The following is a 22,932-nucleotide window of genomic DNA, read 5'->3' as shown; positions in this document are numbered from 1 at the left end:
TAAGAGGTAAATACTGAAAGATGTCAACTAAAAAGTCTAGTTTCATAGAAATACCCACTTGTATACACAGATATTTCTGTACTGTTCCCCGTCACATTATTCTCCCCAACAACAGCAGTAACCAGCAATGTGTAAAAATTTCCCGGTGTCAGTCCTTCAATCGTATAAGTAGTTGAAATCACGTTTTTATTGAAAGTTGGCTCTCCCAGAATTTGGATTTCGTAAGAACTGGCATTTCCATCTGGCTTCGCCCAGCTCAGAGATATAGAAGTGGTGGTGATGACCCCAGTCATCATGTTCTTCACTACATCAGGTTCTATGATGAAATAGAGAATATGTAAATAATGTAGATCTCTGGCTTTTATATAAAAATTAGAATGTTAGGATTATATTGCAACTTCTTATGGTCAAATAGTTTTATAATCTACTTACATATTAAAAGATGGTAACTAAGAATTTGCACATTTTCTCGTTCTGTTTTCTCTCTGGAATTAAGAGTTTTATCCAGAAATAGAAAAACATAGCTGCTTTTTTTCAGAAACATCTTAATTCCTGAACATGTGTTGTTTATAATATTGCACCTGGATCCATTGAAGTGAAAGAACTGTGCTGCAAAACCAACTCATGATTTCTACCAGCTCAGACTTATAGTTTAGTACTATTGATGATGATTTCTGTCATCAGTTTTTAATGAAAATACTATTACAAATTTTAATATTTGAATATTAGATGTATATCGTTTTAAAGCATTACGTAAGTGAAACTAGACTAAACAATGACAGGATGGGAGAATAACTTGTGGGCACTTGTAGGCATTTGCAGCAATTTTGAGGCTTGTTGTACTTCAATGTTTTTTACTCTACAAAAATAATACATTTTCGAATACATCCTGGATTAATCAACGGAATGTTCTCCATAAAACATTTGAGAAGCCCATTTACGAGTGTGTTTATATTTGTTGATTGATCTTTCGCCCATGTGCAAGTGCCTAAACTTGCAGATATGTAGATAAATGTAGTCATCGAAAATATAATATAATGCTTGTGATTATGCCTTCAGTTTTAGTTTTAAGACTATTACCTTTGTAAATCAAATCGCTGATTGCAACATCAATTTTTAAAAAAAGGTAACCTCTTTCAGATATATGATGTACCGGTACGTCGTATTTAACAGAGACTTGCCGACATTTGATGTACTTGGTACATAATGGGCGGCACGGTGGCGCAGTGGTTAGCACAGCAGCCTTGCAGCGCTGGAGTCCTGGGTTCAAACCCCACCAAGGACGACATCTGCAAAGAGTTTGTATGTTCTCTCCGTGTTTGCGTGGGTTTCCTCCCACATTCCAAAGACATACTGATAGGGAATTTAGATTGTGAGCCCCATCAGGGACAGCGATGATAATATGTGCAAAAACTGTAAAGCGCTGCTTATAAAAATAAAGATTATTATTAATGGCAATCTTGCAAGCACCGCTCCTGTGCCACTGGGAGGTTTGTTTAAGGGATAGCTGAGACCCCACTGTCACAACCAGAGGTGTTGCCCACATTGCCCCTGGCTATTTAACCTAGCATTTAGAAGGCTAGGAGTGGGAGGGGGCTCCCTCTCCAATCCTATCGGACCCCTATGATGTGATCACGAGGGCCCAATGGTTGCCATGATAGCAGGAGGTCAAATAATGAACTCCTGGTCTGTCAGCTATGGAGACCTGTCAGGCCATGCCAGGAACGTGGTTTAATAGGTGTTTTGTCAGTGTAATACTGAAAGGTGTAATGTATGGCTGTACATGTGCATTTCCATACATTATATCAGTGATCATACTAATAAAATTCAACGTCTCATAGAAGACTAAGTGAAAAAGTAAAAAAAAAAGTTTAACTTTTTTTTTAAATATAAATAACAAAATATAGAACAAAATAAATGAAAAAAAATTATTCCAATAAATACGTATATTTATGTAAAAACAAAAATAAACAAAAGGAGTACATGTATTTGGTATTGCTGTATCCAGAATGACCCGATCTATAAAACTCATTCCTCAAAAAACAAGAGCTCACATGACTCTGTCAGTAGAAATATAAACAAATTATAGGTCTCAAACATGGTGATGCAAATCTTTTCTTTATAAAAAAATAAGCGTTATAAAAAAAGCAAATCTGGCATCACTGTAATACCACTGACCTGAACAGTAAAGCAGTCTAATCATTTATACTGCAAGGGGAACGTGTCAAAAATCTAAATAAAACCAATTCTTGACCTGCTGTTGGTGTGTGTCATGCTCACGCCCTGACTGGTGGGTGTGAGCTCAGGGGGTTTGTGGCCCCACGGATGAGCACGGATGAGATTCAGACGAGTAGGCTGGCACGGCTTAGATACAGGGCAGGCAGAGACACAGACTGGCAGGAACGGCAGAGACACAGGACTGGCAGGAACGGCAGAGACACAGGGCTGGCAGGAACGGCAGAGACACAGGGCTGACAGGAACGGCAGAGACACAGGGCAGGTTGGGGTGGTGTATGAAGGAACAGGTTGGGACCTGTTCACACAGGAGGTGCAGGTACGGAAACAATCCAGAAGGAAAGAAGAATGAAGGAACAGGTTGGGACCTGTTCACACAGGAAGAGAAGTGAAAGGCTGCAGATAGGAGAGGAAGAGCAGCAAGTGATAGCGTAGCAACAAAAGCTAAGCAGAGCAGAACCGCAAGTTATGCGGAGAGGAGCTGCAGCAAGAGGTTTCTGCAGAAGCTAAGCAGAGCGGAGCCACAAGGAATGAGGAGAGGAGCTGCAGCAAGAGATTACTGCAGCAGCAGAAGCTAAGCAGAGCGGAGCCACAAGGAATGTGGAGAGAACCTGCAGCAAGAGGTTTCTGCAGCAAAGCAGAGCAGAACCGCAAGGAATGCAGAGAGGAGCTGCAGCAAGAGATTACTGCAGCAGCAGAAGCTAAGCAGAGCGGAACCACAAGGAATGCGGAGAGGAGCTGCAGCAAGAGGTTTCTGAGCAGCAAAGCAGAGCAGAACCGCAAGGAATGTGGAAAGGAGCTGCAGCAGGAGATTACTGCAGAAGCTAAGCAGAGCAGAACCACAAGGAATGCGGAGAGGAGCTGCAGCAAGAGATTCCTACACCAACAGGAGCGGAGCAGAGTAGAACGGAGCTGAACCGCAGTAGTGCGGAGCAGAGGTAAAGCCACAAAGGTACAGAGCAGGCAGAGCCGCAGGAGTGTGGAGCATAAGCAGACTGAGAACACAAGGAAAGACACATCAGGGAAGGAAGCCACAGACAAGGAGACCAAGATAAGACTAAGTTCAGACAAGGTAATGGAACAAGACAAGGAACAAGAACAAAGACACAGGGACCAGGATATTCTGCCTCCTGGAGGGCGGACAACAAGATCAAAGCAAGAACACTGAGAAAAGCCTCTAAAGAGGGAGAAACACAGAGCAGGGCCTGGCAAACTCAGAAGCTAAACACAAACTGAGCTAACACGTTGCACAGGCCCAGTCCACTGGGTGGAGCTGCACTAAATACTGGAGGCCTCTTGGTAATAGGTCAGGAACAGATTAGACAGGTGCACCTGATTCCTATAAGAACCAGAGAGTTCAGGCGCCAGCCCCCTATGCACACAGCCAGGAAGCATGCAGAGAGCAGAGGTACAGAATATGGAGCTGGCAAGAAGCAGAAACCACATCATGACCTGGAGCAGTGGGTAAGATAGTGTGAGAGATGAGAGGCCATGCCATGATGCCAGCAGAGTTGTTACAATGTGTTTATTCTGCCTCCTAAAGATGTCAGTGGGGCTCGGCTCACATTTATCCTGCACTCTAACCTGAGCGCTTACAATAGGGTTTCCATGTAAATCTCTGCACTACACATTTCAGAGGAAACCCCTGAGGGAATATTCCCTATAATTAAGTAGATGGAGGCACTGTGGCACTGTCTGGCCTATGATCCAGAGGTGTGGGATGTTTTAAGTGAGCATAAAAGCTAGGTTGCCACAGTTTTTTGTACTACTGAAAAGACGAACACCACTGAACAGAGGCCAGAGTCCAGAATAACTCTGCTACCTCAATATTGTGAGTGGATCCATCCGGGGTCTTTTTTGAATCATGTCAATTGGAGATTTAGACTGAAACCCTGATGTAAGTTTTCAGTGTAGAGACGCAGGATAAATGTGATCCCAAATGATATGTGAAATTTTCCCAATAAAACCTTCATGTCTCCACTCAGGTAAATCATCTCTCAATGGAAATATAGTGGGCATCCACATAACTGGTAACAGTATGATTCTGGAAAAACAAAATGGCTCTTCATTCCTAAAGTAAATTCCGTGAATTATGCATTCCCAAATCCTCTCTCTTCGAAGTCCCACAGTGTGCCTAAACCCCAGCTAGTTTCTACTTGTTTGTCAGTACTGTAGCGATGAGAGCTCGCTTAAAGAAACACTTCCATCAAAGTTTTTATGCTTTTAAGATATTGTAATCAACATATTATAAAGCACTGTGTATTTTCAGTAACTCATTTCCCACTTCTACCCAGTTAATTCTTATTTTTTCCAGGCTCTTGTCCCTGCAAAAATCATTCCCCTCTTCAACTCCTGACCCACATTCTCTCCACTCTCCCTGCCAAGGAAATATGTAGTGTATGCGTCTTACAGGGAAAATTGACCTCTTGTTTCTACATATAGTTCAGAAGTATTCAGCTAGTCAGTTTTTAACCAAGTGATATTATAGACCTAAACAGAAGAACTAACTTGTGAGAAAGGCAAAATGAGCAATTGTAAGTACACAATGCTATATAATATAATGATTGCAGTATATTAAGAGGATACAAATTTTGATGGAAGTGCTCCTTTAATTTACAGGGCTTGTATCTCCAGAACCATGAGCTGGGCACAATATTCCGGGTAATATAATGTGAAGGCACTGCAATCTACTGGGCATGGCAATGGCAGATTTACAGTTTTCACTCACATAACCGCTTGACTCTGGAAAAAGCCCATTGAATCAAAATCGTCACTACACCAATGGATAAATTCCCAGGGTAAAATTTACAATGCTGTATTACTTGTGGGGGGAGCCTGCTCTTCTGATCCTTAGACGCTTTTACATTTTTACCAATTTCCCCATGTGAAAATGTAAAATAGTATGTCCACTTCGGAATAACTCCCTTTGATGGGGGCTCCGGTGCTGAGCCCACATCTTTCCTCGCACATGTCAGCTGTTTTGATCAGCTGACATGAGCCTCTAACAGCCATGGGTGGAATTGCGATCCACCAGCCTCTCTGACAGCGACATTTACCTTGCGCTTCTGGCTCCGGTAATGGTGCTGGAAATCCTGCCCATCGGTGACCCATCACATGATCGACGATCACTGATGGGTTGGCATGACAACCAGCAGACCTTTATGGTTGTCATAGCCAGATTGCTGTGAGTGCCACCCAGTGGTCGGAGCTCATAACAAGTGAGCATTTCTGCTACAGACAGGCAATCTGATCATCACCTGTGTGTAGTAGAGCCAATTAGACAACTGCAGCTTCTAGTCTCCCATGAAGACTATTGAAGCATGCAAAAATTAAAAAACGTTTTTAAAAATATTACAAAAATGTAAAAAAATAAAAGTTGAAATCACCCCCCTTTCACCTTATTCAAAATAGAACAATAAATAAAATCAAACATACACATATTTGGTATTGCCCGATCTATCAGTGTAAAAAATAATTAAGCTGTAAACAGAGTAATGAGAAGAAAAAATTCAAAAGTCCAGAATTACGGTTTTTTTTGGTTGCTGCTACATTGCCCCAAATCCTGAAAAATGGAGATGCTACAGAACTCTGAAAATGTGGCCTTTTTTTAATCAAAATTTGGATTTTTTTCACCACTTAAATAAAAAAAGAACCTAAACATGTTTAGTGTCTATGACCTCGCAATGACCTGGAGAATCATAATGGCAGGTCAGTTTTTGTGAACATTGTAAAAAAGAATAAAAAACAACTGTAGACTTGCACTTTTTTTGCAATTTCACAGCACTTGGAATTTTTTTACTGTTTTCCAGTACACAATATGTTAAGACCAATGATATCGATCAAAAGAGCAACTTGTCCTGCAAAAAATAAGCCCTCCCTTGGCCATTTTGACAGAAAAATTAAAAGTTATGGCTCTGGGAAGAAGGGGAGCAAAAATGAAAATGCAAAAATGAAAACACCTCCGGCCATGAAGGGGTTAATTATGTTTTCTTCACCGCCCTACGGTGTAAAATTCTGTGACAGATTCGTGGTGTCACTGAATTCTTAGATTAACTCATTGATCGGTGTAGTTTGTAAATCGTGGTTAATTATAAGGGTCCTGCTATTCTGGCAACATGGCTCTGCCAATGTAACATGGCACCCACAAACCGTTAACATGTTTCAGCAAAATCTGCATTTTAATATGGCTCTCCTTCCCTTCTGAGCTTTCCACTGTGTCTGAAATATAGTTCCTGACTACATATAGGGTGTATGTTAGGGCTAGCGGAACGCACCAAATATTAAGACAGATAGAGTATGGTGCGTTCGCAGCCCGGGGTCCACCGTGCAGAGATGGAACCTGCTGCCAAGTAACGACGGACTATATGGCGGTAATCATAAGCATACACACGTGGGTTAAACTTCACCCAACGTGAAGGAAGCGATCCTGTTGCGTCACAGGACCGCGGTACCGCACATAGAGCGCGAACAAGCAGTCAGCGAACTCAACCCCAACTAGGATTGAAGTCCGATTAGACCCTTGCTGGCACAACACCGCAACTGGGTGTGTAAGGAAACCAAATAACGACTATAAGGCACAAGAGTGCATGCGGTGCCGCACTGACGAACGCCACTAACCACCCAGGCTTGGGTAAGGAAAGCACAGAGGAAGTGCACGGCGCCGTACTGGCGGTCACAGCAACTGGACGCTGTAATGTGTGATTCGTGCTGTAGGCTAAGTCGGGCGCTAGATAGCAACCATACACCTTCCGCGAACAGACATTCAATAGGGTAGGGGTATCCAAGGACGACTTGCACTCACAACATACACACATTAACAATTGTACACTAGCGCATGGCCGTGCGGTCATGCGCAGTTTATATAGTTGCAGCACAGGAAGTGGCCACAGAAACTTTGCCCTTCCAAGACCTGCCAAGAGGACCAATGGAATGTGCTGCAGAGCCTGAGCACATGACCCTCGATCTCCAACGGGAGATCTTGCCCTGGGCATGCTCAGTGTGTGCAGACAAGGACTTAGTCCCAGAGAAGTCCGCTCGCTGCTGACCAGCACTGACTTTAATGGCAGAAGCTGAAGAAGCAGCAGTAACTCTCTGTACAGCGTGAGACTGAGCAAGACGCTGGGACCGACGTCCCTGCTGAGCAGACTCCACTGCAGCTGGATAAGAATGGGAGACCGCAGCAGAGATGGCTCGAGATTCCCCCTGTGCAGAAGCGGGAACTCGAGACCTAACATTACCCCCCCTCCTAGAGCCCCCCCTCCTTGGGCCTCGCTACGCTCGAAGGCAGCAATGAGCTGTGGGGCCCGAATGTTTTCAGCAGGCTCCCATGACCTGTCCTCTGGGCCATAACCCTTCCAATCCACCAGATAGAACTTTTTGCCGCGTACCACCTTGCACCCCAAAATAGCGTTCACCTCGTAATCGTCCGTAGACGAACCCGATGTCCCGGCAGATGACTCGGAAAACCGGGACATGTATACGGGTTTCAAGAGGGACACATGAAAGGTGTCGGTGATACCCAAGCGTGGAGGAAGAGCCAAACGGTAGACCACAGGATTAACTTGTTCGAGAACCTTGAAGGGACCCAAGTAGCGAGGAGCAAACTTAGTGGACTCAACTCGCAGCCTGATGTTACGGGCGGAGAGCCACACCAAGTTGCCAGGAGCAAAGGTCGGAGCGGGACGCCGATGAACATCGGCGGAGGACCTCATTCTCTCCTTGGAGGCCTGAATGGCATCCTGCATGCGGTCCCAAATGTCCCGTGCCTCCACAGCCCAGTCTGCCACCCTGGAGTCAGCAGAAGACACAGGCATGGGCACAGGAACACGCGGATGCTGGCCGTAATTTAGGAGGAATGGAGTCTGACCGGTAGAGTCGGCTACGGCATTGTTAAGTGCAAACTCTGCCCACGGTAGCAAGGATGCCCAGTCATTCTGCCTGGCAGAAACAAAATGTCGTAAATATGTGACCAAGGTCTGGTTGGCCCTCTCTACCAACCCATTCGTCTCGGGATGATATGCCAAAGAGAGATTCAACTCAGTACTGAGTAGACGACAAAGCTCTCTCCAGAATCGAGACGCAAACTGGGGACCCCGGTCACTAACAATTTTGTCTGGCATACCGTGTAGGCGAAAGATATGCTTGACGAACAAGACAGCCAACGCCCATGCAGAAGGTAGCCGTGGAAGAGGCACCAAGTGCACCATTTTGGAAAAATGGTGGGTGATCACCCAGATAATGGTGCAGTTACGAGACTTGGGTTAGCCCACCACAAAGTCCATCCCGACCATCTCCCAGGGCCTGTCCGCCACCGGCGGAGGATAAAGCAAACCAGCTGGCCGTTGCCGAGGAGTCTTGTTCTTGGAGCAAGAGACACACGCCCGAACATACTCTGCGACATCACGAGCCATATGCGGCCACCAGTACGTCCTCGCCAGTAACTCAGATGTCCTTTTGGTACCAAAATGTCCACCCACCCTGGACGAGTGTGCCCAAGAGAGAACCTCCGGTCGCAAATTGGATGGAACAAAAGTCTTGCCCGGGGGCACAGACTCTAGCGAAACCGGGGCCACAGTTCTCAAGCTCTCGGTGGGGACAATAAGCCGAGGCTCCTCCTCCGCAGATGACACAACGGAGCGAGAGAGAGCGTCAGCCCGAATGTTCTTCTCCCCAGAAAGAAAATGGAGGGTGAAATGAAACCGGGAGAAGAATAAGGACCATCTGGCCTGGCGAGAATTCAACCGCTGGGCTGTCTGCAGGTACACCAAATTTTTATGATCTGTGAAGACTTGGAAGGGAAAACGTGCACCCTACAAGAGATGTCTCCACTCCGAGAAAGCCAACTTCATGGCTAGCAACTCCCTGTCCCCGATGGAATAATTCCTCTCTGCTGGTGAGAAGGTCTTGGAGAAAAAGAAGCAAGGATGCTTCCGACCTTGAGCATCCTTTTGGAAGAGGACTGCTCCAGCACCAACAGAAGAGGCATCCACCTCCATGATAAATCGCTTATCAACATCGGGGCGATGTAGGATGGGAGCGCTAGCGAAATGTGACTTTATAGAGTTAAAGGCCTTGGAGACCTCCTCAGACCACAATTTGGGATTCGCCCCCTTCTTGGTGAGGGCAACCAAGGGAGCTACCAAAGTTGAGAAGTGCGGAATGAACTGGCGATAATAATTAATGAACCCCATAAAGCGCTGCACCGCTTTAAGAGAATGGGGTTCCTGCCAGTCCATCACAGCCTGTAGTTTGGCAGGATCCATAGCCAATCCCTGGGCAGAGATGATGTAGCCTAGGAAAGGTAAGGACTCCTGCTCAAACATACACTTCTCCAACTTGGCATAGAGGGAGATTGCCCGTAGGAGGTCGAAGACTTTGCAAACATCTCTCCGGTGGGAGTCAATATCTGGAGAGTAGATGAGAATATCATCCAGATAGACTACGACCGAGGTGGAAAGCATATCCCGGAAGATATCGTTCACAAAGTCTTGGAAAACGGCTGGGGCATTACAGAGCACGAAGGGCATCACCAGATATTCATAGTGCCCATCCCTGGTGTTAAAAGCCGTCTTCCATTCATCCCCCTCACGGATGCGAATCAGGTTGTAAGCACCCCGCAGATCTAGTTTAGTAAATACCCTTGCTCCCCGAAGCCTATCGAAGAGCTCAGATATCAAGGGCAAAGGATACTTGTTCTTAACGGTGATGGCGTTAAGACCCCTGTAGTCTATGCATGGACGCAATTCTCCATTCTTCTTCTGCACGAAGAAGAACCCTGCCCCAGCAGGTGACACTGACTTCCTAATGAATCCTCTTGCCAGATTTTCCTGGATGTACTGTGACATTGCCTCCATCTCCGGGAGAGATAGCGGATAGACTCGACCCCGGGGAGGCTCAGCACCAGGCAAGAGATCAATAGGACAGTCATAGGGGCGATGGGGCGGAAGGATCTCCACGGCCTTTTTGGAGAACACGTCTGCATAAGACCAATACTGCTTGGGGAGAGAGGAAAGATCTGCGGGTACCTCTGTAGTAGCAACCTGAACGCACTCCCTCTGACACCTACCCCCACAAGATTCGCCCCATCCCAGGATTCTGCCAGAGGACCACTCGATATGAGGAGAGTGGTACCGTAGCCAAGGTATTCCCAACAGGACCTCATCAATTCCCACAGGAATGACGAGCAGAGATATAATCTCCTGATGAGATGGCGACATGGACAGAGTAAAAGGGATGGTCTGGTGTGTTATCTGTGAGGGCAGTGCCGACCCATTCACCACTCGTACCATTACTGGTTGAGCTAGCATAACCAGGGGTATTGCGTGACGTTGGGCGAAGGCAGAAGACATAAAATTGCCCTCCGCCCCAGAATCCACGCAGAGCTCTACCGAGTGGGAGAATGAGCCTATAGTAATTGTCCCCTTAAAGGACAATTTAGAGGCAAACGTCGCCGTGTTTATTGTACCTCCACCTACTACCACTAAACGCTGACGTTTCCTCGATCGCTGAGAACATCTGGTGGCTAGATGTCCTGACTGCTGGCAAACATGACAGACCTTGAGTGCACAAGCGGTCCGGGACTTAGATCCCGCTTGTGACACTTCCCTGGCCTCATGTGACTCAGGAACCAGGACCGGAGATTCCAGAGGTTTGGCGAAGGTAGGAGCCAGCCGAAACCTCTGCCTACACTGGGCTCGCTCTAACCTCCGCTCGTTAAAACGGAGGTCAATTCGAGTGGAGACAGTTATTAACTCCTCCAGTGTGGCAGGAATCTCCCTAGTGGCCAGAGCGTCCTTAACATGGTCAGCCAGGCCCCTCCAAAATATGGGGATAAGAGCTTTATCCGACCAATCCAGCTCAGAAGCTAAAGTGCGGAATTGGACGGCGAATTGACTGACCAAGGACTCACCCTGAGTTAATGCCAGCAGTTGGAGCGCCGTATCATGGGTGACTAGAGGTCCTAAAAAGACCTGTTTCAGAGTGCTCAGAAACAGCGGAGCACTCTGCACCACATGATCGCCCCGCTCCCACAGCGGCGTAGCCCATTCCAACGCCCTGTCTGACAAAAGAGACACTATAAATCCCACCTTAGCCCGCTCTGTGGGAAAACGTGCAGCCAGGAGCTCGAGGTGAATAGAGCACTGACTCACAAATCCCCTACAAAACTTGCTATCACCAGAAAATTTTTCTGGCAGCGGGAGGCGAGAAAATGTCGGAGCAGGGATGGCAATGGACAGGGTTGCTGCAGCCACGCTAGCAGCCTGTACAGCAACTGCGGTAACATCCACAGCTGAGGTTGCGCTCTCAAGAGCCGCCAACCTACCCTCCAGCTGCTGGATATACCGCAAAGATTGCTGTTTGTCCGTCATTACTAGCCAGACCCTGGCGCTAGTGTAATGTTAGGGCTAGCGGAACGCACCAAATATTAAGACAGATAGAGTATGGTGCGTTCGCAGCCTGGGGTCCACCGTGCAGAGATGGAACCTGCTGCCAAGTAACGACGGACTATATGGCGGTACTCATAAGCATACACACGTGGGTTAAACTTCACCCAACGTGAAGGAAGCGATCCTGTTGCGTCACAGGACCGCGGTACCGCACATAGAGCGCGAGCAAGCAGTCAGCGAACTCAACCCCAACTAGGATTGAAGTCCGATTAGACCCTTGCTGGCACAACACCGCAACTGGGTGTGTAAGGAAACCAAATAACGACTATAAGGCACAAGAGTGCATGCGGTGCCGCACTGACGAACGCCACTAACCACCCAGGCTTGGGTAAGGAAAGCACAGAGGAAGTGCACGGCGCTGTACTGGCGGTCACAGCAACTGGACGCTGTAATGTGTGATTCGTGCTGTAGGCTAAGTCGGGCGCTAGATAGCAACCACACACCTTCCGCGAACAGACATTCAATAGGGTAGGGGTATCCAAGGACGACTTGCACTCACAACATACACACATTAACAATTGTACACTAGCGCATGGCCGTGCGGTCATGCGCAGTTTATATAGTTGCAGCACAGGAAGTGGCCACAGAAACTTTGCCCTTCCAAGACCTGCCAAGAGGACCAATGGAATGTGTTGCAGAGCCTGAGCACATGACCCTCGATCTCCAACGGGAGATCTTGCCCTGGGCATGCTCAGTGTGTGCAGACAAGGACTTAGTCCCAGAGAAGTCCGCTCGCCGCTGACCAGCACTGGCTTTAATGGTTGAAGCTGAAGAAGCAGCAGTAACTCTCTGTACAGCGTGAGACTGAGCAAGACGCTGGGACCGACGTCCCTGCTGAGCAGACTCCACTGCGGCTGGATAAGAATGGGAGACCGCAGCGGAGATGGCTCGAGATTCCCCCTGTGCAGAAGCGGGAACTCAACACCTAACAGGGTATTTCCGCACTCAGGAGAAATTGCACAAAAAAGGTCCTATTATCTCTTAGAAAACATCATTTTAGTGGTAAAAATTTAATTATTATTTCTTTACCACAAAACAGTATAAAATTATGTGACACACCTATAGTGTTAATATGTTCACTGCACCACTAGATTAATTCATTGAGGGGAATAAGTAAAATAGGGTCCCTTGTGGGGTCTTTCCACTGTTTAAGTACATCAGGGGCTCTGCAAACGTGACACGCCGCCCACTATATTTTCCAGCCAATTTTTTGCTCCAAAAGTTAAATAATGCTCCCTCCCTCCCGATCTTGCCAAGTGCCCAAATAGTAGTTTTCCACCCCATATGGGGTATCGGTGTATTCCAGAGATATTGCACAACAAATTTTGGGGTTCATTTTCTCCTATCTTTATGAAAATGCAAAATTTGGGGCCAAAGCAACATCTTTTGTGTGAAAAATTTGATTATTTATTTTCACAGCTCGTTATTAAATTCTGTGAATCACCACACCTCTAGATAACTTCCTTGATGGGTGTAGTTTCCAAAATGTGGTCTTTTGTGGCAGTTTCAACTGTTTAGACACATCCGGGTCTCTGCAAATGCAATGTGGTATCTGCTAGCCAATTTTGGTGCTTCTTCCCTTCCGGGTCCCACTGTGTGCCCAAACACTGTTTTTTTAACACTTAGAGTATTAGAGTACTTCAGAGACATTGCACAACAAATTTTATAGTCCTTTTTCCCAGTTACCCTTGTGAAAACGTAAAATTTGGAGCTAGAGCAATATTTTTGTGAGAAAAATGTAAATGTTCATTTTTTCTTCCCACATTGCTTTAATTCCTGTTTAGCCCCTACAGGGTGAATAAACTTCTAAATTGTGGTTTCGAGCACAGTGAGAGGTACAATTTTTTAAATGCTATCACTTTTGGGTATTTTCTGCCACATAAGCCCCTCACAGTCACTTCAGATGTAATGTGGTAATTTCATGAGAAGGCTACAATGTCTAGTGGGATTCACTAAAATGAATACTCTTTACCTCTTTGTGACTCAAACATTTTTGATGGAAGTCATCCAATAGGACTCATACTTATATACACAGTATAACCAAGGCTTTGATATATTTCATTCATGAGTGGCTCTCACACCTGCTCACAACACTTACTTGTATAGGATGATACAGAAACAGTTGACCCCCTTGTACCATTAGCCACAGAATATACTAAAAAGGTGTAATAAGTTCCTGGCATTAGCTCATCAAAAGTAAAAATCGTATCCTCAGATTGGTAAGATAGTGAACTTCCAAACATTTGGGTTATATAATATGTTGCATTCCCTTCCGGTGGCTGCCAATTCAAAGATATAGATTTTGTGGTGACATCAACAGTTGTTAAATTTTGGACAACTCCAGGAACTAAAAATTGAAGGAAAAAAAATTGAGACAGTAACCTGATTGCTTTTATACTACTAAATCTAGAATCAAAGCCCAATTTACACCTCGGATATATACTAGAAGAAGCAGAGAATAACAAGAACTTGATAATGTTAGTAGCTTGGAGAACTTCGTGACTTGTAAATGTATTTTTTGGCAGGTGGCTGTCACTAGCACTGTATAGGTTTTTGGATGTTAAAATGGAAGCCCTATAGCTAATATTATAGAGACAGACAACAACACTGTTATAAATGCATTTGTATCTGATGTCTCATGCAAATACTGGATTAAAAAAATGTGATGTTCAGTGTGACACGGCTCGTACATAGTTTGGTCTTGTCTGTGGCAACATATAGATGTGAAACCTAACCAATAAAGAAACAAGACAGAAGAAAACTCAACACCTTTGAAATGTGGTGCTGGAGAAGAATATTACTAATAGCATGGATGGCAAGAAGAACAAACAAATTATTTTGGAAACAAATTAAGTCATGCATGTCACATGAAGCAAGGATCCCAAAGCTTCGACTTGCCTACATTGGATACATCAAACAAATAGAGCAATCACTGGGAGATATCATTGTCAGAAGAATAGAAGAAAACAAGGTGGCAAAGAAGACGACCAGCCTGATGGCATGATACTATCAAGATAATGAAGAAGACCCTGGTAGATCGATCTTCGTACAGAGCTCTCATCCATCAGGTCGACATGACTCAAGATGGAGCTGAAGGCCATTAAAATAAATAATTTAAACTATTGGACCAGCGGATTACTGCACTTTACACTATGCTGTTATGTGATATTGAACATTGCTGACGAATGTGTGCATAAGGTTATGTGTGCATGTGAGTATATCTAGGTATACAGTAACATATGCACTACCTGTGTTGAAGTATATTGTGAAAGGTACGTCATTCGCGGATACCACAACAGTGTAGAAGTTTCCAGGGATCAAATTCAACAAATCAAGAGATGTTAATGATGAGTCGAGACTATGCTCAGATGAGGGAACTCCTGTGACGGTTACAGTATAATTTGCAGGACCAGCTAATGGTTGTGTCCATTGTACAGTTGCACTTAAAGATGACACCGCACTAACGTGAAGATTCTGGATAATACTGGGATCTGAAATAGAAAACTAATCAATACGATCTTACTAATTACCATTAAACAATTAGCACCTTAGTAGGCAACGTCCTGCATTAGGTAAAGTAGAGGTCACTTTGAATCAAAGGTTTATCATCAGCTGCTTGTGACTGGTTCTAGAGGACACTTGGCAAACACAAAGCTCTGTCAGAAATTATAGCAATTTAGGAAACAGGCAAACAAAGATAGTCAAATATTAAAAATGTTCATGATATCACATATACAACGACATTAATACTACTGTAATTTGGATGAGATAAAAATGTTTGTCAGTATTCACTGACCTCACTGACACATATACCTTTTGGCTGGTGTTTTAGTAAATTAACCATTTTCTGTCCCATATTTCGCATACACAATGGCAATTAAGGGTGAGAAAGAACAAACTATTTAGTAGTAGGCTACTCACACAGCAAAATCCATGACGTGCAGAATATTAGTCATATGCCTTTAAAGGAAAAACATGATATATCTAAAGGTAAAGAACAAAGAATGGAAACTTTCTAAGTAAAAATCACACAAAATCACGGGTTTTATGGGTTTTATAGCTTTATTTCTTGTCAAGACAGAGAGAGTACAGCTGTAATATAGAGTACTGCCATATGTATTTCTCGTGGATCATGGATCTGTAATAAAGACAGAAACAGTGATAATTACTTTGGAACATTTTACTACCATTACAGCAAAAAAGGCAAACAACCAATTAGTCGACATTACAATTGTAGAATTTCAATCTGTGCTGTAAGCACAAACACGTATCATCACAAGATGGGTGCAAAATCAATCAGATGAATACTCTTTATAGCACTGTCTACTGAGAATAATTTCTTTTCAATTTTAACAGTGCCCTAAAACATGAAAAATATGCTAAATTTACGCATTGTCTGTCAGAGCACTCTAGTCCCTAATATATAGATACTTATAACAAATTCACAAGTCCTTATCCTCTTCCCGACAGCCGCTGCAAAAGGTTGGCACTAGTCGGGAGTAGGTGTATGGAGCGGGCTCACACGCGAGCCCACTCAATACCCGGAAGATAAAGTCTTTGTGACACAGCCAGGATCTGCCTCTGACTGACACAAGTGAACTATTAACCTGTTAAATACCACTTTAATTCTCTGACAGCAGCATTAATGATGCCCTATCTTATGGGCACGACAATCAATGGGTGATCATGGGGCAATGATGGGTTGCTATTACAGCCAGGGGTCTGTTGAAGACTCATGTGTCTGAAATCATGAAGCTTCATTGAAATCCAGTCTGTTACTGAGTCTGTGACATTGAATTTTACTACATACAGCAATATAAATATATAAATATAAATATTACAAATGTTAAAAATGCATAAAAATCTTAGTCACCTCCCTTTTCCACCTTTAAAATTAAAATTTTAATACATTTAATTAACCTGATCAGTAAATACTGTAAACAAAAAAAATTCAAAAGACCCAAATTGTATTTTTTTGTCATTGTAATTTTGCAAAAATATGCAGTAAGAAGCAATTAAAATATTATATTCTTCTCAAAATGGTATAAATGAAATGAGGTCTAAAATTGACAAGAGGCAAATGACTGAAGACAAATATAAAACCTTTAAAATGAACCATTCAAAAAAATGAGTAACTGTAATACAAAAGTATAATTTTAAAGTAGGTTGAAACTAACACAGATTAACACACTGTAGCAAGTTTGTAAAAAATCTACCTTGTTGTAAAATCCACCAATTAAAATCATGACTCATGAAGACAACAGCAATGTTGACTATTAGAGCATGTGGACATCACAGATACGCAGTGTCAGACTGAAGAACATTGGGCCCATCAGAGGATATGATTCTGAGGGCCCACCTTTCTCCCCCACTCAAGAGCCCTATATCAGCTGCAAGATTTGCACTAAGAATTCTCCAGAAGGAGAAGGCAGGGCCCACCGGAGTATTCTCCGGTTTTCTGATGGGCCAGTCCAACCCTGCAGATACGGTCCATTTAAAAGGAATTTGTCAATAGAATCAACCCTCCTATATAAGCATGTAAGTCATATAAAGTTGAATAATGATACCTTGTCATTTGTGATCCGGTGTCTTATTCCAGGAAAGTCCACATGTTTCTTAATATGTAAATGAGCTATTGAGATCTATGGGTCGGACACAGATCTCCAAGAGAATCTGCCTCTAGACCTCTTCTTAAATGAAAGGGAATGTTACTACTGTAGAGTGAGACATGTAATGACTGACAGTTTTCTCTCTTAAGCTACATGTCTCACACTGGTAGCTCCCCCTTTCATTTAAACTAAATTCTGAAGGCAGATTCTCAGGGAGATCTATGTCCAGCCCATAGATCTTAACAGCTCATTTACAAATTAAGAATAATCTTGTAAAGTAAATTGAAGTTTACCTAAAATACATAAATGAACATCAGTGAATGAAATCATCATTTGTCAGATATAAATATCAACATATCAAATAAAAAAGTAAGGTAACAAAAAAACATTTACCTCTTCATGGTTTGTTCTCCTGTCTTGTGCACAAACTAGACATTTTTAGTTGATGGCTGCAGAAATATGTGACTGCAAATATCCAGAAAACTCATGTAAGAGTTACCTATAGTTACCACAAGAAGAAGCCACAGAAAATGTCATTTGTAGCCAACACAAAAATGTGCTTTCAAAAGGAGAGACTGTTCCGAAGGAAAAGATTCGGCATCGACCAGAAGTGAGTGGGCAATGTTCTTGTCAGCACGTGGTGGGGCAGCCCTTGCATGGAGGGTTCAGTGTCTTACCTGGGACTGATACTGGAGTAGCATGACCGAGAAGGAGACATCCATTTACTGGAGCGCTGCTTTACAGGAATAGTCAGCCATGCACCAGACAGGCAGTTCTGGAAGAGAAATTTCCTGACACCAGTGTGAGTCCACAGTATAAACGTGATAGAGCAAGAGGACCTGGTAAACAAGATTACTGATAGGGGAGTACAGAGGATGTTATTAAATCTAATTGCTTTTGCTCTGAGTGATACAAGTAGGTTGTTAAAAAAAACAGTTTCTACTGTATGTTTATTGGCATTCTATTGAGAATGATTTCATCCACTTAAGGAAGCAGGCATTTTTCATTTTTGCATTTAAAGAGTACCTTTCACTGGATTCCTTTAATTCAATCGGATTACGTCCTCCAATTGATGTTGCTGTACTGATTCTGAAACAACTTTTATTTTTCTTCTGTACCCCTCCATTTCTAAATACTGCACCTGAAAACAGACATACACGTTTTCTCCTAAATGAACCACACATACCACAGAACGTCTTATTGCAATTAGTTTCTTCTTGATTAAAATTGATGTGTCTTGTTCATATAATAAACTGGCCCCTGTCAAGCATACATAGCAATGTGCTGCTGAAGAAGGGTTTTGACAGAACAAAAAAAATAAATCTCCTCTGCTGACTGTGCACGGAGGATGGAGGCTCGATAAAAAAACTGTCACAATTCCTCTGTTCAGAGTGTCTGGGACTCAGTGATGGACAGCTCTGTCATCCTATCCTGTGCTGGGGAGTGCTGAGCTGTCAGTGCTTTGATTGACAGCTCGGTTGACCTATCTAAGACTGAAAGGTGCAGAGATTTCCACAGGTCCTCCCTGTTCTTGGTAATTGCCCTATTTAGGTGAGCTGTCTGACCCAGATCACTGCCAATCAAAAGCTTGTTCTAATCTTGTGCTCTCTGGTGTGTGTTCACCTTCTGTACTGTAAGTTCTGATCTTCTGCTACCGACCTTTGGACCATGTTCTGACTATCTGTTTGTTATTGCCCCTATGAATCTGATATTCTGCTGCTGACCACTGGACCATGTTCTGACTACCTGTTTGTTATTGACCCTTTGCATCTGACATTCTGCTGCTGACCTTTGGACCATGTTCTGACTACCTGTTTGTTATTGACCCTTGCATCTGATATTCTGCTGCTGACCTTTGGACCATGTTCTGACTACCTTGTTTGTTATTGACCCTTTGCACCTCATATTCTGCTGCTGACCTTTGGACCATGTTCTGACTACCTGTTTGTTATTGCCCCTTTACTTATCTACTTTTTCTCTGGCATTCTGACCTTGGCATGTGACCTGACTTACGACTTCATGTTTTTCTTTGGTCTACTACATGATCTTTTGGTATTGACCCCAGAACATCTGATTTCTCTGACTTACAGCCTGTTCGTGGGTTGTGACTAGCATCACAAAAACATTTGCTCTCAGTAAGCCAAAGAGAAGATATATTTCTTCTGTTATGCACCTTCTTGGGCATCTCAGTGGTATGTATGCTTACAATACAACTCCTTTGTCAGTTGAGACACATAATTTACACCACTTTAGTGAATTAAATTATAATGAATCAGACTTGCGCACTAAGGTACTCCCTAACATGCATTAGCTCCACCTTCATCTCTAAATATAGCCAAAGCTAGCTGGGAGTGGTGTAAAATGACAAAAGTTGCAACACTTTTGTAGAACCTATAGTTACACAAAAATATTGTGACATTTAAATGTGCTTTACACTAGAATTATACCTTGATGAATCAGGCACATTTTTTCTTGAATCTTGAGTCCATTTGAGGTTTCTGAAACCATGGTACTTTAGTATTTTTTACTTGTCCATTATGAAGGACTACAGGTATGTTACGCTTTCATGGCCAGTTTCACACAAGTGTATTACTGACCCTCATGTGACACATGCATCCTATAGCTGTCTATCCAACTATGCCAGGTATATAATAAAGAAGTACACATTCTGGTTCTACATGGTTACTTATGACCTCTATAACTATGAATAAGTTTTTTTATACCCATTTGCTCTATAAATTGAATATAGATCAAAATTTCATGTAAGAAAAAATAAAAAAAAAACTGTCTGACCCCAGGCTCATTGCAGTTACCATGCAAAACAAGTTCTCATAGCGTCTGTCCCATAAACATTTACGATAAACTCAGATGATATAAAAAGATTGCTAATAAGCAAAACCTGGCACTTTTATTGACAGCTGCATTTGAGCAGAGTGAGCTGTCAATGTGCCAGGATGCCCTTACAGCCTCCACTCAGTATAGTGATTGCTGCTCTGAACGGTAATCACTCCATCAATGCCCACAAGTCTGAAAGCTGATGGCTCCAGGGAGTAAATAAGTTCATTTTCTCCAGATAGCCGCACTTTTACAAAAGTGGCCAAGCAGCATTGTAACACTATTCACCAGCAGATTAACCCTATATTTTCAGGTAAATAGCATTTTCCATGGTGAGTATAAAATAAGTACATAGCGGGGGGCGTGGTTTGCACGGGAGCAGGAGCAGACCTACTTTACAGGAGCTCCTGTAATTTCCCAGATTCAAGCTACTAAAAAGCTAAAAAAAGTGGATTATTTGGGTCCTAAAGCTCTATCAACATGCCTGGAACTGACTCCAAGAAGAATGGACCCAGTCCTGTGAAGAGAAAACCTTCTCCAGGACAGAAACATAGCTGTGGCTCTGGAGGAGTGCTGTCCCTGCAAGGAGGAAAGCATGGAGGATCTGCACAGCCGAAGCCGACACCCTGTCAGACCCCAGCTAAACCAAGGACTCCTGGAGTAAAGCTGATCTCCGGGGTGCAGACCAGCAAGAAAGCTCCCCTTCCAGCGGTGCTGTCACTGGTGAGTGGCAGCAGAAAGAAGCAGGGAGCTGTGGTGGAACTGGGCGCTGGGATGAAGCAAGCAACAGCTGAGAACAAAGAGATGGCTCATCCTTTACAGGCGCCCGGCAAGCTGCAGCTGCCCAGCCAAGCACGGAGGAGCAGCCTAAACCACAGGGCACAGGAGTTTGTGCCGAAGACACTGACAGCTGCCGGGACCCGGAGTGAGACCGCGACTCTGACCGCTGAACAGGGGTCACAGAAAGGAATGCCGCTCTATGCAGAGAAAGCGGTAACGGGGTCGCCCCAGGGGAGTTTCACAGTGGAATTACAAGAGGGAGCGCTGCTGCATATGGAAAAGAGCGACAGGTTGCTGAACCAAGGGAACCTGGATAAAGAAGAATGCGCTACTACTACAGGAGAGGATTATAAAACAAACGGACTTGAGAATGGAGAGGATCAAGGGACTTCTGTGTGGGTTAGGCTAGGGTCACATTGCGTTAGTGCAACCCGTTTAGCGCTAGCGGGTTGCGCTAACACAATGTTTTTAATGTGGCCGCGTCCCGGGGTCGCGGTAACGTCCCCGCTCTCACAGATCCCCAATCTGCGAGAGCGGGGAACGGACTGCGGGCGCGCCTCGGACGCTGCAAGCAGCGTCCGCGGCGCGCCAGGAAACACCGGCGCGTCGCTAGCGCGTGACGAACATGGCACGCGCTAGTGCTGCGCGTTCCCATTGCCGTGAATGGGCGCGCTAACGGACGCGTTGCACGGCGTTAATTTCGCCGTGCAACGCTGTCCGTTAGCGCGTTCCCATTAACGCAATGGGAACCAAGCCTAAGCAATGTGCTGCACTACCCCATTTTAAATGAACAGTCATCTCCTTACAATAGCACCGCAGGGGGCTTAGCTGGGTTTACCAGCATTAAGGGGAAACACGACACTACTGAAGTACAATTACAGCACAGCCCTACTGTTGTAAGCCCCCCCTGCCATAACATCTTAGAGCTGCAGAGAGAGAATCCCAATGAAACACCACTAGGGGAAATATCTAGGAGTCAAAAAATTATAATGGATGATCTTGGGTTTAATTCTGAGTTTTATGAGTCCCTAATTACTTACTTTAATAGAAACAGAGCTACAGGAAGAAAGCAGGAGGGGGAAGGGGAAGAAGTAGAAGATGTAATGACTAATATATCTAACAGCTGTAATGGATCCTTAGAGGGATCAGAGCGTTCAATATCAAACGAGTCATCTGTGAATAGTGAAGGCTTTAATTTCTCTGACTATGAAACGGATAATTATTCCGGATATTCTACATCAAGTGAGGCTTCCTGTGAGTCATCTAAATTGCCTAAAAAGCGCAGCTTTAAAAACTCTTCCCCTGCTTTATTAACATTGGAAGGGATCCCAGCATCTGATGACTATCCAACTGAGGGTTTTATGGTGTATCTCCTCAAATCATTTTTGACCACTATGAATATTTGTGGTAAAGATGTCATCCCTGATCCTAAACAATCATTTAATTCAAAGGCTTCCCAAGCTTTTATAAAAAAGCTTTTCCAAGAGATAATAAAATCTGTAAACTCTCTCACTGAGTCAATCCCCCCTAGCATAGCTACTGGAACTTCACTTGCTCAAGAATCATTTGCATATAAAAACAAACTTGAAAAAAACGAACAAAACTTATCTCAAGCAATCTCTAAGCCTTCAGAATTATTGGAGGGGATTCAGAAAAAAATGGATCTCCTAAAGGCCAATTTAAACAACTTTGAGGATTTTAGAAGGAAGAATAACGTTAAGATCAGGGGTATACCAGATTCAATTCAGGCTTCCCAGATGGAGAGTTATGTATCATCAATGATCTCTAACTTATTTCCTAACTCTACCGAAGGCCCTCTGATAGAAAAGGTTGTCAGAATACGCAGACCACCCACGCTTCCCAGGGATTTATCATGTGACGTCATTGTTACTTTTTACCCAAATTGGGTCAGGAACGCGCTCTTAGGTATCTCAAAAAATCCGAGATTTCTCTCTTCCCCTTACAAGCAACTGTTTTTTTATAAGGATTTGTCTAAAGTCACTCTCCAAAACAGGTGAGTTTTTTCG

At 43.9% G+C, this 22,932-nt stretch overlaps 1 long non-coding RNA gene across 4 annotated transcripts; it reads right to left on the bottom strand.

Annotated features, from left to right (window-relative positions):
* Window positions 1-64: 64 nt before the first annotated feature.
* LOC138638063 (uncharacterized) lies at window positions 65-22,640 on the bottom strand. Of its 4 annotated transcripts, none has more exons than XR_011312443.1 (4): window positions 17,249-22,640; window positions 14,930-15,819; window positions 13,780-14,028; window positions 65-316 (listed from the first exon to the last, which is right to left on the bottom strand). It is a non-coding gene; the product is annotated as an uncharacterized lncRNA (long non-coding RNA). The 4 variants fall into 4 exon arrangements; XR_011312444.1 differs by having other exon boundaries at window positions 14,930-17,583; window positions 17,684-22,639; XR_011312445.1 differs by having other exon boundaries at window positions 14,930-19,036; window positions 19,102-22,638.
* Window positions 22,641-22,932: the final 292 nt, after the last annotated feature.

Source organism: Ranitomeya imitator, chromosome 5, assembly GCF_032444005.1.
Source record: "Ranitomeya imitator isolate aRanImi1 chromosome 5, aRanImi1.pri, whole genome shotgun sequence".
Taxonomy (NCBI): Eukaryota; Metazoa; Chordata; class Amphibia; order Anura; family Dendrobatidae; genus Ranitomeya; species Ranitomeya imitator.
Note: the sequence above shows the minus strand (reverse complement) of the source record. Positions and strands in the feature narration are given on the sequence as shown.